The sequence below is a fragment of the Antechinus flavipes genome, chromosome 1 (genome assembly GCF_016432865.1).
Source record: "Antechinus flavipes isolate AdamAnt ecotype Samford, QLD, Australia chromosome 1, AdamAnt_v2, whole genome shotgun sequence".
In the NCBI taxonomy this organism is placed as follows: domain Eukaryota; kingdom Metazoa; phylum Chordata; class Mammalia; order Dasyuromorphia; family Dasyuridae; genus Antechinus; species Antechinus flavipes.
The window spans coordinates 556203138-556219423 of record NC_067398.1 but is presented as its reverse complement, the minus strand read 5'-3'; positions in this window follow the sequence as shown (position 1 = coordinate 556219423).

Here is a 16286-nt window from a genome sequence, read left to right as displayed (position 1 = left end):
AATGTCATGGAATATGATTTGCTGAAAGAAATTTTGAGGAAGATGCTTTTGGGAAAACAAATAATCAAATCAAAACAAAACAAAACAAAAAAAAAAACCTTGGAAAACATACAAGCTGATGAAAAATGAAATGAACAGAACTAGGAGAAAAATGTACATATCAATAGTAATATTATATAAGTAATATAAGCATTATCAATTATGAAAGACTTTGCCAGTCTGGTTAAGACAGTGACCCAAGACAATTACAAAGGACCTAACCACAAAACCGAATATTATATAGAATATTTCTGAGAATTTGCAAAAGCCTTTGTAGTTGCTTATATTGGATTTTAGAATTTGTCTTTCTTTGTGCTTCCACCATGGTTCAGTTATGGTGTCATTTTTTGAATAAAACCTTTCATTGTTTTACCCACTACTTAACAGCATTGTTTTCTTCCTCTTTCACTTTTTTCTTAGAGTACTTTACACATTCCCTTCACATTCTACTTTGGGCTCTACTTTTTTTTTTTTCCAGTACACTTTTTTTCTTTTCTTTCTTTCTTTTTTATTTTATTTTATTACTATCTTTATTTATCCCACCTCCCTCCCAGTTATATATAAAACAATTTTTACATTTGTTTTTAAAACTTTGAGTTTCAGATTCTTTCCCTTCCCCCCAGCAACCCTCCCAGTTGAGAAGGCTCATATGAAATTATGTGAAACATTTCTATAAAAGTGATATTGTGAAAGAAAATATAGTTCTTCCCTTTCCTCCGCAAAAAAAGACCTTCTTTTTTTTTTTTTTTTTTTTTTGAGGAATGAAAAGAAAAAGTATAATGCTATCCTTTTTTTGGCAAGGCTATTGGAGTTAAGTGACTTACACAGGGTTACACAGATGGTGAGTATTAAGTGTCTGATGCAGGACTTGAATTCAGATGCTCCTGAGTCCAGGACCAGTGCTCTATTCACTGTGTAATCTAGCTACCCCCATGCTATGCTACTTAATTTTCATTTTCATATGCATACATGGTATCATAAAATCTCCTTGAGGGCAGTGACTATGTATGTAGTTCCATTGTTTAAAAAACTATTTAGCCCATAATGGCTGTTTTAAAAAAAATGCTCAATCAATAAAGACAATTATGTAAAGTCCTTTGTATATCTTAATGCCTCATACAAATGTCAGCTACTTGATGATGGTGAGGAAAATAGTTGTATGAACTATTGCCAATCAAAATAAAAATGTACAATTTAAATTTTCAAATATTAGGAATCTAAGTGATATATTAGATACATAGAACACCAGATTTGGGATCAGAAGAACCTGATTTCAAATTCTCTCCCAAATATTTATGTATTGTGTGAACCTGAGCAAGTCAACTTTTTCCACTTCAGTTTTCTCATCTGTAAAATGGGAATAATAATAATACCTATTTTTTATTTTTGTAAGAACAAAAAGAAGACTATTTGTAAATCATTTTACAAATCCTAAAAGACACATGTTGCTATTAATATCATTGCTGTTTTCCTCTTGCTGGCAAACATCAGATGATGGATTTGTTGGTTAAAAATGATCTTTCCCTAACAAATATTGTACAAGGAAGTGAACATTCTTATCTGAATTTTCCAATTCAGTAGCAATGTTTATCCCCTAAAAATGTTATGTGAAGTGAAATAAACAAGGTCTTTAGATTATTTTTGTAGATAAGGCAAATTTGAAGCCTAGATCCAATGGAAATAAACCCTAATTTGTGGGGGGAAGCCCATAGTTAAAGGGTTTTTAGTGAAATAATTATTGAAATAATAAGCAGCCCATTAAAATCCAATTATAAAAATACTGCAATGCTAAAAGAATGGTAATGGCTAGGTAATCTTTCTATTTGATACTGTTATTTTGTTATTTTCCAGCATGAAGTCTAACCTGTTGAGATGCTTTGTTGTAAAGGAAGTTCTAATAAGTAAATTAATACATTACTGAGGGTGAATTCTTTCATAGCAGAGTTAATGTAAGTTCTGTTGCTTATTAAAGTGGCTTTTGTTAATTTAGCCTTAGTCTAATATGAACAATAGTCATTAAGAGAGTCTGGTAGTGAATTAGAAAAAACAACCAAGTATAATAAGACCTTAATTGAAGTATAAAATGTAGAAGGGGATACCCTCTTTCTTTCAAGGAATCCTACCTATAATTATAGAAATTAGGGGGTCATGTTTTTCACAATATTCTTGGAGAGGCAGTAGAGTAAGACATTGGGGTGGGAAGAAAACTATGTTAGGAATCTAGAAAGCCAAAGTGACAATAACTAGTTGCAAGATGTTGGACAAATTATGCACTTTCTCATTTTTTGTTTACTTATATGAAAGATAAAATGTAAGAAAAGATATTCTCCTATATCTCTTTGAAGTACAAAGTAATATGATTATTGCACACATAGATATGTATGTATATGAAAATTGAATTGAAAATTGACAGCTAGATAATAAACCATAAACAAAGGAAGAATATTACCATATTCTGCTTCAGATTCATGAAAACCTTATGACTGAACAACTTCTTTAAGTTTTTTTCAGTCTCATTTTTCTCATCTGTAAAGGGTATATGAAAATAGTAACTACTTCATAGATTTGTGTTGCTGTAAAGATCCAATGAAATAAGCTTTATATAAATAACTTTGCAAATTTTAAAATTCTACATAAATATTAGCTATGTTTAATTATTTTTGTAATTTGGCATGAGTTGTGTCAATAGATTTTTGAATTTTGTCACAATAGATTATTAAGGCAATGGAGGCATAATGTTGCAAAATACATTAATTAGACAAAATTTAGTTATAATTAAAACAAAAGGAGAAACATACTTCCATTTATGTTACTAAGTGAAAATTAAGTCATATAGTTAGGATCATATTTGGATTCCATGAACAATTCAGAAGGAAGTTAGCATCATCTTACCTAGCAACAACAAAATAAGTTTTTTAAAGGATCATTTATTTTCCATCTTACCCTTAATTCCAGATTCATATGCATGGCCTTCACTATCAATGGTTCTTTTACAAACAACTGATCTCTACTGACCTCATTTCTTATGTTACTTACTTGCCATGGAACCTTGGTTCCAGAAAAAAAAAATCTCCTTGCTTTTCCATATGTGACATTTTCTTTTTTGCTTCACTTGTTTTTATAGGTCATTCTCTGTGGCTATAAGCACACTATTCTTCACTTTTGGGATATAAGCCTTTATTATATCAAGAAGAGACTCAGACCCACCATACTATTTCCTGGCCATGCTACTACTGACTTCCACCAATCTGGTACTAAGAACCTGGACTTCTGAGCTTCATTCTATCTAACTGGGATCTAGCCCTATCACACTATTCCTATGCCCTTTTCATACTATGCTACTACATCTGTTCTGCTCAGTTATTAGCATTTTTTACCTTTTGAAAATATTTTGTCTGTCTTTGTACATTCTTTGTACTTTCTTGAGTATAGATTATATTAATCAAGTAGAATATTAACCCTTTGAGAACAGAAGTTATTTTATCAGCATCTAATACTGTCTTGCATATTTATTAATAAAAAAATAAAAACAAACAACAATAAAAACCCTGATGAGTTGAATTAGTCCATTGATACACTGCATTCCTCTTATCAAAGGACCAATCTAGCTTGTTTTTTGTTTACCTGTTTGTTTGTTTTATTGTTGTTACTGTTTTTTAACCATTACCAGGTCAACCACTAATTGAATAATCTTTGAATCAACCAAAAAAAAAAAAAGCACCTACTATGAGTCAGACACTGTATTAAGCATTTCTGATGATGCTAATTCAGAAACACTAAAAAAGTAAAACCTGAAGGATTGATATTTGCCATAGTAGAAAGTCTTTCTGACTCCACATTCTATCTTCTGTAACCACTGTGCCTCTTACACCCATTATTAGGAAAATAACAGGAAAAAATTGTTTGGGAAATTGAGTGACTTTTCAATTGTCATAATAATATTTGGCAGAACTGAATTCTAAACTTAGATACTTTGATTCCAAATCCACTGCTCTTTTTCACAATACCATGCTGTATGTCGTACTGTCCAGGTATCAGCATTCCTAGCTCTGAATCCATGAACTAATAGCTTCAATTTTGATTGTTATAGCTAATATAATTCTTGTAGAATAAATCTATAAACCATGCTTATTAACATTATTATTTTAAACTTATTATAGATGCTATTGTTTCTCATAAAGTATGATTCATTTTAAAGTAAATCTAATTTAGAGCAATTTCTATTAGCTACATATATGTGTGTGTGTATATGTGTGTGTGTGTATAATCTACATATATGTATATATTAGCTATAGATAGATATAGATTTCCATCAGAGTACTATTACTTTAACTACTGTCATAAAGGTATCTATCCATTAATTTTTTGAGATTAAAAATAGTGGTTTTATATTTTATATATCATTATCAAACAAAAACAATGAGACATCATTTGAGATAATAGAATGTAGCATATGATTCCTTTTTTACTAAAGGATAATGATTATAGAATTAAGTCTGTTTTTATTCATTTAAACTCTAAAACATTCCTTTTCTTTTCACTTTTTACCTCTTAGTATTTATTCTTAATGAAACAAATATTTATAGAAGCCCCAAAGACCAATCAACAAGTATTTTTAAGTCCCTATTGTTCCCAGAATTGTGGATAAGAGGTAGGAGTAATAGGATACTCAAGGATTTGAAAATCTAGTTAGAGAAGGCAACATTGATATGTATAATATATACAAAAACAGATACAAGGTGATTTTAGGGAAAAGACATCTGCAGCAATCTAGGCTAGGGTAGGAGAGGAATGAAAAAGGCTTCAGCATAGAAAATAGCACTCTGAGATGGGAAAGTAAGAAGAAAATGTTAGATATGAGTGACAACTCAGCTGAGTATGAAGCATATATGCATGAATTTGGCAACACTGTAATATATATTAATATAATCTATTGAAATTGCAAAAGTAGGTGCTAAGTTGTGAAGGCTTTAAGTAGTTTATATTTGATCTTAGAATTAATAACTTTAGTTTATCTCATACTGAATGACTTGTTTAGCTAAGCACTTAAAGAAAATCGCTTCACTATCCATATAAATAATGAGAGACTACTGGGATAATTCAGAATTCTCCTATTTTTCTAAAAAAAAAAAAAAAAGCTCGATATCAATAACCACTCCCATAGTACATAAAGTATATAACTATACTGTTCAAGTGAATTTGTTGTCCCTTTTTGTGGAGAACTCATATTGGACAAGTGCTCACAAAGTGGTCATTGTCAAGTTCTTAAGAATTTTAGAACTGATTGTATAATATGAGCGACACTGGCACAGATTACCCAGCATGGCATGACCTCATCAGAAAAGATATTTTGCTGTATAAGCAAAAGAAAATGGAATTACTTCAGAAGACATGTGCAAAATTAGAGAAGGCATCCCAAAAGTTCATAGGTGCTTTGTGTGCAACCTGTGGCAGAACATTCCAAGCACATATTGGTCTGATCAGCCACAGTAAGACACACTAACTTAATTCTAACATAGAGATATTATTTTGGTCCTTTTTGAAAATGAAGGACAACAACAACCAACTAAGGATTCAGGTTTGAAAAGAATTCCTAAATCAGCCTTCCAAAATATACCATATTTTAATCATTTTCTAGAACAAAAATTCAAATATATATCATTTTTATACTCACAAAACATTTTCCCCATAATTAGTCCTATGGGCTAGAAGCTACAATTTTAATATACTAATTTTATAGATTAAAACTAAAACTCAGAGACTTGATTATGATCACAATGCTAGCATTATGTTTTCCCCCAAAAAAGATTTGACTCTAGACTTCAAAGTTCAATCTTCTAATGCTAGATTTATGATTTTTCCTACAAAACCATGACAATATTCATCGCTTAATGTTTCCTTTACAAATAGCTGCTTTTAGATGCTGTAAGTGGTATCATTTATGCTTTACAAAATACTGTGAAAAAGAGAATCACTACAAAGACTTCAGTTTTGTTTTGTTTTGTTCTCCTTTGTCTACTCTTATGTTTTCCAGAGCTAAGTGACCTATACAAGATTTGAATAAATGTACATGTTTAAGAAATAAACTTAGTTAAATAAAAATGAATTTTCAGAATGTATATCCTCTTATAAGTTTCATATAATACTTCTCTATATTCATTCATACTAATATTTTGTGAAATCAGAAAATGAGTCTCATTTTTTAGGTATTTTGTATAAAAATGCACTGAATTACACTCAAATAAATAAACTACATCACCAAATTTTACAAAATTTGAAAGTTCATAAAAAGATTATTTGCACTGAAAGATAATCCTAAAGCATACTAAACAAAGGACAAGGTGAGCCTTTGCCATTTCAATATATTATAATGAATGTACTAAAATCAATGATTTCTGGTTTTCACTGGTCCAAAAGAAAAATTATATGAATTCTACAACTGAGAACACATAGTTGTCAATTATTCATCAATAAGATTCCAGCACTGAACCTGGGTCTCAAAAAATACTAAAGCTAATGTGCTGGGGAGAAACTTCCATATTCTCATATAATAGGCTTTCAAGGAGTTGTAGCAAGGATAAATAAACTGAAATCAGTAAAGAACCGGTAGGAAAAATTAGAAATCATACAGCACTTTACCAAAAAAGTTAAGGGACCTATGGTCTAACTGCCCATTTAAACCAAAACATATATATATATATATGAAAAGAGGAAGGGAACAAAACAATTTGGATAATTACCCAAAATCTCATATGGAAGGAAGAGTAAGATATGGAAATAGTCTGTGATGCAATCCATATAGTAGTATATTTGGGGGAAAGTGGGGGGAGGCTGGTCTAAATTGAAAGTGTGCTAGACTTGATATGAGGAGAATATTTGGTTGGAAGGTTGCCCCTAGCTTTGACATCATGTGTCAGTATTTCTCTCTGCAAATTTAATATATCATTACTAATAGTAGCTAACTCATAAAGTTATTGTTGGCATTAAAATATGTGGGGAAAAAAAGTATTGGAACTATATTTGTGACAAATTCTAGGTTTAGGTTCTAATGTTGCCACTTCCTGGAAACATGTTTCTGATTGTGATCCTTACCAATCTGAACCTCATGTTCTTTATTTATTAAATGGGAAGACTGGAGAGGATGATATGTAAGGAAAAAAGTGTATATGTACTTATATGTAAATATATATTTTCAGCTCTAAAATTTGCTTATCTACTATTAATTTGGATACATATCTACACATACATTATATAACTGATATTATATATACATGTATATTATGTAATATTTATAAATATGTGATAGATTTAAATTTTAAAACTATTTATATCATACTGGTATATTTTCATGCAATATATTTGAGAGTATATATATAAATATACACACACACAAAACATACATGTATATCATATGCACAATGCATATGTATATAGTACAAGATAGCTATGTGCATATCACAGTACATTTGCATATTTCATATATCTTAAGCACATGCTTATCCATATAAAGACATGCAACATATAACATGCCTACATTATATGCATGTAATGTAGGTATGTGCATCTAAATACTATATTATCTAGGAACATATGTAAGTGCATTCATGAATTATGACTATATGCATATATTAATTCATGCACAATTACATATGTGCACATGCTTATACATACCATGCATATATAATATACTGCTATATTACTTGTGGTATTTTATGCATGTGATCTAGATGTGTGCATATATATGTTATAATATGCATGTTTGTATATTCAAATATTAAATATTCAGATTGATAGAATAGATACAGACAAATACACACATACATTCATACACACAAATAAACAAAACAACATCAAAAAACAAAGCTATAAATTTCCTGGATAGATGAAGATATACATGCACACCTATATATTGCATACGTATAGATATATGCATACATGATAGATGAAATAGAAAGAGAGAGAGAAAGAGACAGACAGAAAGAGACAGACAGACAGACAAAGACAGAGAGAGTGAGGGCCTTATTTGTTTGCTTTAAAATTAGATGTCATAGCCAATAGTATAAAGGGAGCATAACTAAATTTCTAAAGTTAAGCACAGACATCTTACTTGGCAGAAATTCAGAGGTGAGGATGAATAAATACACTCCCCTTGGAAATGTACCAGATCCAGTTCTCAATACATTGTACCCTTATAAAAGACTACATAAAGTCTCCCAGGAAGTAGAGTATTATAATCCTATTTAACTTATTTACTTTTTTTGATGGTATGCAGGACTTTATTTGAAGTTTCCATCACAGAATGCACATTATTTGATTAGAAATGCATTAACTGAGCAAACATTCTGTGAAAATAAACATCAACCTAGCTATATTGGTGATTTTAAAGTAAACACAGATTCTCAGACTAAACCCTAATGTTTGGTTTGATTTAACTTTTCTCCCTGGTTTTAGTTCCCTAAGAATGCCTGACTTGTGACTATGATACATAATCCAGAAGAAGTTTTTGAAATACTTCACTGGATCAAAATGTTTTATAGTATTTTGTAAATCACTCTTCTCTGGGGAAGCCATGTGCTACCTTTCATATAGAGGGAGAAATAGGACTCACCATATTTAATTACTTTATTTTCAAAGCTCTGATGGACTTAAACATAAGTGATCCACATTCCATTTTCCAGGACCACTTTCCACTGCAAGTTTGCAAAATGACTGCTTAGAGTGATGGGTAGTAAATTGTGTATTAATGCTAAGGACAAACAATAATCTGTTTGTAACACAATTTACCCACTAGAGACCCTACTGGCCAATTCCAATTGGGTAGCTACTCCTGTCTCCTCCCTTAACACTACCTTTTGTCTCCTCCCCTTCCCTTCTCAACTTTCCTCTCCTCCGGTCTCCCTCTCCTCCATATAGGCTGCTCTATTTCTGATCACTGAAACCTCACAAGATATCTCGGGATTTAGAGGTTACATTTCTTAATGACCATGATTCACACCCAAATTATTCTAACTCATTAATTGGCCAACAATAATTCATAGCACAACCCCACTCAGTCATTGTCTGGGTCCTTTTGGATCTGAGCAAATAAAATAATAGTTGTTTCTGTTTTGTTTTCTGGTTTGACCAGAAACCCTGAGGGTTTTCTTCTCCTAGATTGATTTTTTTTTAAACTAGGTAAAAGAAGCCATTATTTTCCTCATTTTTATAGGCGCCTTATTCACTGAATGAGTGTTTTCTCAATCTAACTGAGTCCTGGAAAAAACCTTACCTTACAAAGACCAAGGTCTCCCATTGAATTTGGGGCATCTCTAGTCATCATGATCATTATATTGCCATTGGACCCTCTCTCTGGAGGAGAAAAGGAGACTAGTGACTTTGCACCACTCTCCCTCACTTAATTCCAATTCATTTGCATGTTATGATATCACCTTTCTGATGTCATGGTCCTCTTCTAGGAGGAAGGACAAACAATTCAAGATAGGACAATTTATGTTAGCTACACAAAACTAAGTCTTTAATCAACTGATATGTCTGCTTATAGTCAACATGTATTGGGAATGCTTCTAAGTGAGTTGTTTTAAAATATACTTTTGAATAAATACATTTCTTTTTCTTATGATATAGGTAAGGAGTGTAGTTGCTGGAGTTCTGATCCTGAAACTAGGAAAACCTGAGTTCATATCTAGCCTTAGAAACTTACTAGCAAGTCTCTTATTTTTTACTTCATTTTCCACAACTACAAATGGTGATAATAATAGCTCTTATCTAACAATGTTGTTGTGATGATCAATGTGAGAGGATTTAATTTCCAAAAAGTTACAAACTTAAATTAGAAAAATGCAGAGAAATGAAATTTAAATAAAAATAAATGTAACAAACCTAAGAAGTAAAACCCAAGGCTACAGAATTTATAGAAGGAAGTCATAAATTAGAATAAGAAACATATTATAAGATGCAAATGGGGTGGGGGGAAGGGGGGTGGTAGTGAGGGGAGGGCTCATACTCATATGGCATAATTAAACTCTCCAAATATACTGTAACCTTTGTACTAGCCAAGCAATGGGGACAAAAAATGGGAGAGATTTGCTTTTTTAGGTAAGGAATAAAAGACTGTATTTTTATGTTTCAAGGGTATGCCTACTAGCTTAGACACTTGCTCTTGCAAGAATGTAAAATAACATCTTTTCTTGGATTCATCAACAATTCAGTGAATTTTTTTGTAAAGTATTTTATTTCTTACAACTAAGTGAAATGATATTTGAAAAGCACTCCAGAAATTACAGAAACTTAATAAATGATAATTTCTTTCTTTGAATAGTTCAATTTAATACCAAATTATTAACTTATTGTGTATAAGGAAATTTGCTAGGTATTGGCTATATAAGAAGAATGAATTGGAAATTACAAGAAATATTTTGTGAAATATTTTTAATTCAAGGTGATGAATAAGAGTATCAGTAATATTATCCTTTGACTATGTACTGAGATCAGTCTTGGCTCATTTCATCTCACTATTATCAATTCTTTAGTCAATGGCAGTTAAGTGAGGCTGCTAAGTAAGGCAGTTAAAATTGCTCCAAAAATATCAACCAATTAATCAGCAATAATTAATGAATTGTACCCTGTTCAATTATTAGATTAAGAATTGGAGATACGTTTTTTTAAAAAAATAGCCATAAGAGGGCAAAGCCAAGGTGGTATAGACAGAACTTCCTGGCTTCTCTCAGAGTCAAGACTGGATAGATCAAGCTTCTAAAAGGATTTCACAGTGACAGAACCCATAAATATTTGGAGTGTAACAAATTTCCAGCAGAAGATATCTTGGAAGGACTTCAGGAAAGATCTGCCTCAATTGGATGTGAAGGTGAGGGGAGACAAGTAGGATGTAGTCCAGCACAGGCAGCATGAAGAGGTTCTGCATATGGAATCCAGTGGGATGTTCTTAGCCAAAATACAGCAGAATTGGGTGCACTGTCCTGACTTAGAAGGCCAGTGGATCAGTAGACTATCTGTGAAACCTCCAATGCAACTATAAAAGGCAAATGGTAAGCCCCTAAATTCCAGCATAGCAGAAGGGAATTTGCCCAGACCTATCCAGTGGAAGGAGGAAACCTGCAGCACCACTGATCCTAGGACAGTGAGAAAGCCCTCTCTTCTTGTAAAGGAAACTCATGAAAATCTCCTGTGTCCTCCAAGCAGACCTCAATCTTTAAAAATAAGCAAAACAGCAAAAAAAAAAAAAAAAAAAAAAAAAAAAAAAAAAAAAAGCTCTGACCATCGATAGGTATTAGGGAGACATGGAAGAACAGAACCCAAAGTCTAAGAACACTAAAGAAAAAAGACCTTCAAATGAAACCTTAAAGAGGGATATAAACTGGTTTCCAATCAAAAGGCTCTCTTGGAAGAATTCAAAATGGATCTTAAAAGAGAGGAGAAAAATGGGAAAAGAAAATGAGAGTTTTGCAGGAGAGTTTGGAAAAGAAAACACAGAAAAAGACTGAAGAAAACAACTTCATTGAGAAGCAGAATTAGTGAAATGGGAAAAAAAATTCAATTATCAAAACGACTCCTTTAATAATATAATTGGCCAAATGCAAAAGGAGGTAAAAACTTAACTGAAAAAGCAATTCACTAAAAATTATAATTGGACAAATGGAAGTGAATGACTCAATGAGACATTAAGAAGCAGTCAAACAACCCCTCCCCCCAAAAAAAGAAAAAAAAAAGTAGGAAAAAATGTAAAATACTCCAAAAAATGTAAAAAATGTAAAAAAAAAAAAAGTCACCTGCAAAATAGATCCAGAAGAGACTATCTAAGAATGGTTGGGCTACCTGAAAACCACTATGAAAAAAAGAGCCTAGCAGCATCTTTCAAGAAATCATTAAGAAAAACTTCCCTGATATTCTAGAACCAGAGGATAAAATTATCATTGGAAGAATCAACCAATCACCTCCTGAAAGAGACCCTAAAATGAAAACTCCAAGGAATATTGTCGCTAAATTCTACAATTATCAGCTCAAGGAAAAAAAAATATTACAAGCAACCAGAAATAAATAATTCAAATATCGAGGAGTCACAATCAGAATTACCCAGGACCTAGTAGCTTCTAGTTTAAAGGATCAAAGGGCCTGGAATATTATATTACAGAGGGCAAATGAGCTGGGATTGCAGCCAAGAATCATCTATCCAGCAAAACTAAGCATCATCTTTCAGCAGAAAAGATGGATATTCAATGAAATAGGGAACTTTCAATTATTTTTGATGAAAAGACCAGAGCTGAACAGAAAATTTAATCTTCAAATACAGAACTGAAGAGAAGCATAAGAAGATAAAAAAGGAAGAAAAAAATATGTTTTTAAAGCTTAAAATGTTTATATTTCTACATGGGAAGATGATTTGTGTAACCTGAGAATTGTATTGTTGTCAGGAGTAAACTTAGAGGGTGTAGGTATAAGGTGACTTTAATGTGACAATAAAATAAAAGAAATTAAGGGTGAAAACAGGATTGTACTGGAAGAGGAAGAGAGGGGAGGTAAAATGGGATGAAATACATCACATGAAGCCCTAAAGACTTGTTATTGTTGAAGGATAAAAAGGAGGGCAATGAACATTGTCTGAACCTTAATCTTATTGGATTTGGCTCAAATATGAAACAGATTTTTAAAATTTTGTTTATAATTCCTTTTTAATTTTAATTTTTATTCATTTTATTTATTTAATACTTTCCCCAATTACATTCCAAACATTTTTTGATATTTAAAAAAAAAATTGACTTCCAGGTTCTCTTCCTTTATCCCCACACATAATTAAAGACCTATATGTAAAGTTAGGTAAAACATATCCATAAAAGGAAAAGTTGTGAAAGAAAATGTACATCTGTGATGCTAAAGAAGATAAAAATTTTCAAGAAAAAATAAGTTTTTAAAAAGAGAGAGAAAAAGAGAGAGTGCTTCAATATATGGTCAGGCATAATCTGTTTCTTCTCTGTGTATGGCTAGGAATTTTCATCACAAGTCTTTCAGAGTAATTGTGGATGATTGCACTACTGAGAATAGCAAAGTCACTTAAATCTGGTCATCCCAGAACATTGCAGTTACTTTATATATACTCCATTTCACTTTTTGAGTTCATGGAGGACTTTCCAGGTTTTTTTTTTTTTTTTCTGAGAGCATTTTGCTCATCTTTCCCCTTAGAACAATATTATTCCATCACAAACTACATACCACACTTTACTGAGTCATTCCTCAATTGATGGGCATTCCTCATTTTTTTTTCCTCCTGAGAAGAGAGCTGCTATGAATATTTCAAAGAGGGAAATCACACATACTTAGCTTGGTATAGAAACTTGTCTCACCCTGTAGGAAAATAGGAGAGACAGGGGAAATAAAAAGAGGAGAATATAAAAGAGAGGGCAGAAGTAGAAGGCAAAAAGGATAACAAAAGGGAGAGAGACAGAATGAAAGGTCAGATTGAGAAAAGTATCGATCAAATACAAAACACTGACATGGATGAAAGGGGGGAAAGGAGAGAAAAAACTATAATTTGGGAAAAATAAGATAGCCTAAAATTAAAAGTTTGTAATTTTAACTGTGAATGGGAATGGGATGAGCTCTCCCATAAAATGGAATCTTAAAACCCAGAATTGTCCAATATGTTTTTTTTTTAACAAGAAAAGCATTTGAAGCAAAGATACATAAAAAGTAAAGGCAAAAAGCTGGAGCAGAATCTATTATACTTCAGATAAAGTAAAAAAAAAAAAAAAGGAGTGGTAAGAATCAAGCAATAGCAAAAATAAATCTAATTAAAATAGACAAGGAAGAAAATTATATCTTGTTAAAGAGTACCACAAAAAATGAAATAATATTACTACTAAACATATATGCACCAAGTGGTATAATAGCTAAATTCTTAAGAGAAATCAAAAGAATTACAAGAAGAAATAGACAGCAAAACTACATTAGTGGGAGATCTGAACCACCCTCTATCAGAACTAGATAAATTGAATCACAAAATAAACAAAAAAGTTAAGGAGGTCAATAGAATTTTAGAAAAGTTAAGTATGACAGATGTTTAAAGAAAGCTGAATGTGAACAGAATTCTTTCAGTGGTACACAGAATTCACACACAAAAAATTGACCATATGTCAAGATAAAAATCTCAAAATCAAATGCAGAAAGACAGCAATAGTAAATGCATTCTTTTCAGATAATGATACAATAAAAGTTACATGTAAAAAAAATCCATGGAAAAATAGACTAAAAATTAAATAAGAAATAGCTTAATCCTAAAGAATGAGTGGGTGAAACATCAAACCATAAAAACAATCGATAATCTCATCCAAGAAAATGACATTAATGAATCAACATACCAAAATTTATGAGATGCAGCCAAAGAAGTTCTTAGGAGAAATGTAATAGCTTTAGATGCTTACATCAATAAAATAAAGACAAGATCAATGAAGTGGGTTTGCAACTAAAAAAGCTAGAAAGAGAATGAATCAAAACCACCAATTAACTATTAAATTTGAAATTATGAAAATATAAGAAAATAGAATTGAAAGTAAAAAAAATTGAACTAATAAACAAAATTAATTGGTTTTATTTAAAAAAAAACCCAAAAGAAATAGTTAATTTGATTAGAAAAAAGAAAAAACAAAAACAAAATTGCCAGTTTCAAAAATTAAAAGGATAAACTTACAACCAATGGAGAAATTAAAACAATTATTAAGATCTATTTTGCTTAATTGTGTGCTGATGATATAAGCGAAGTGAATAAATACTTACAAAAGTATAAATTGCAGATTAAGAGAGGAGGAAATAAATTACTTAAATAATCCCATTTTAGAAAAAGACATTAAACAAAGTCTTAATGAACTCCCTAGGCCTAGATAATGTAAATTTTTACAAGTGAATTTTACTAAACATTCAAAGAACAATTAATTCTAATACTATACAGACTATTTGGGAAAATTGAAGAAGAGTTTTACCAAATTCTTTTTATGAAACCTTACCTTTACCTTAACCAGAAAGGGCCAAAACAGAGATAGAAAATTCTATACCAATTTCCCTAATGAATATCGATGCAAAAATCTTAAATAAAACCTTAACAAAAAGAATATAACAACTTATCATCAAGATAATATATTATGATCAAATAGGAATTATACCAGAAATGCAGGGCTGATTCAATAACAGGAAAACTATTCACATATTTGACTATATCCATAACCAAATTAACAGAAATCATATGATTTCAATAGATGCAGAAAAATCATTTGACAAAATTACTATTAAAACACTAAGGAACAGAGGAATAGTTTTCCTTAAAATGATAAATAGCATTTTTCTAAAACCACCAGAAAGCAGAATAAGTAATATAGATAAAATAGAATCATTTCCAATAAAGTAAGGGATAAAACAGTGTTGCCCAGTATCACCATTGCTATTCAGAATTGTATTATAAATGTTATTTTAGCAACAGGAGAAAAATAAATTGAAGGAATTAGAGTAGGTAATGAGGAAACAAAATTATCACTTTTTGCAGATTGTATGATGTACTTAAAGAAGCCTAGAGAATCAACTAAAAATTGAACAACTTTGTCAGAATTTCAGTATATAAAATAAACCCACATAAATCATTGACAATTTTAAATATTATTGCCAAAATCCAACAGTAAGAGATAGAAAAATTCCATTTAAAATAACTGTAGATAACATAAAATATTTGGTAATCTACCTACCAAGACAAACTCAGGAACTATATGAAAACAGTCACAAAACACTTTTCACACAAAGTTAGTTCTAAAAAATTGTAAGAATATCAGATGCTCATGAGTAGGCCAAGCTAATATATTTTTTAAAAATCACAATTCTATCTAAATTAATCTCCTTATGCAGTGCCATATCACTCAAACTTCAAAGAAATTACTTTACAGAGACAGAAAAAATATATAAAAATTCACTTGAAAAAAACAAAGGTCAAGATTTTCAAGAGAATTAATGAAAAAAAAAAAAAAAAAAACAAATGAAGGTGGCCTAACTGTACCATACCTAAAACTATATTGGAAAACAGTAGTAATCAAAAATGTGTGGTACTGGCTAAGAAATGAATTAGTGGATTGGTAGAATAGATTAGGTTCATAAGAAGTGTTTGTATCAACCCTTTTTGTAGTACCAAGGAATCTGAAAGTGAATGGATATCCATGTGTTGGAGAACGACTGAATAAGTTATGGTATATGAATATAAT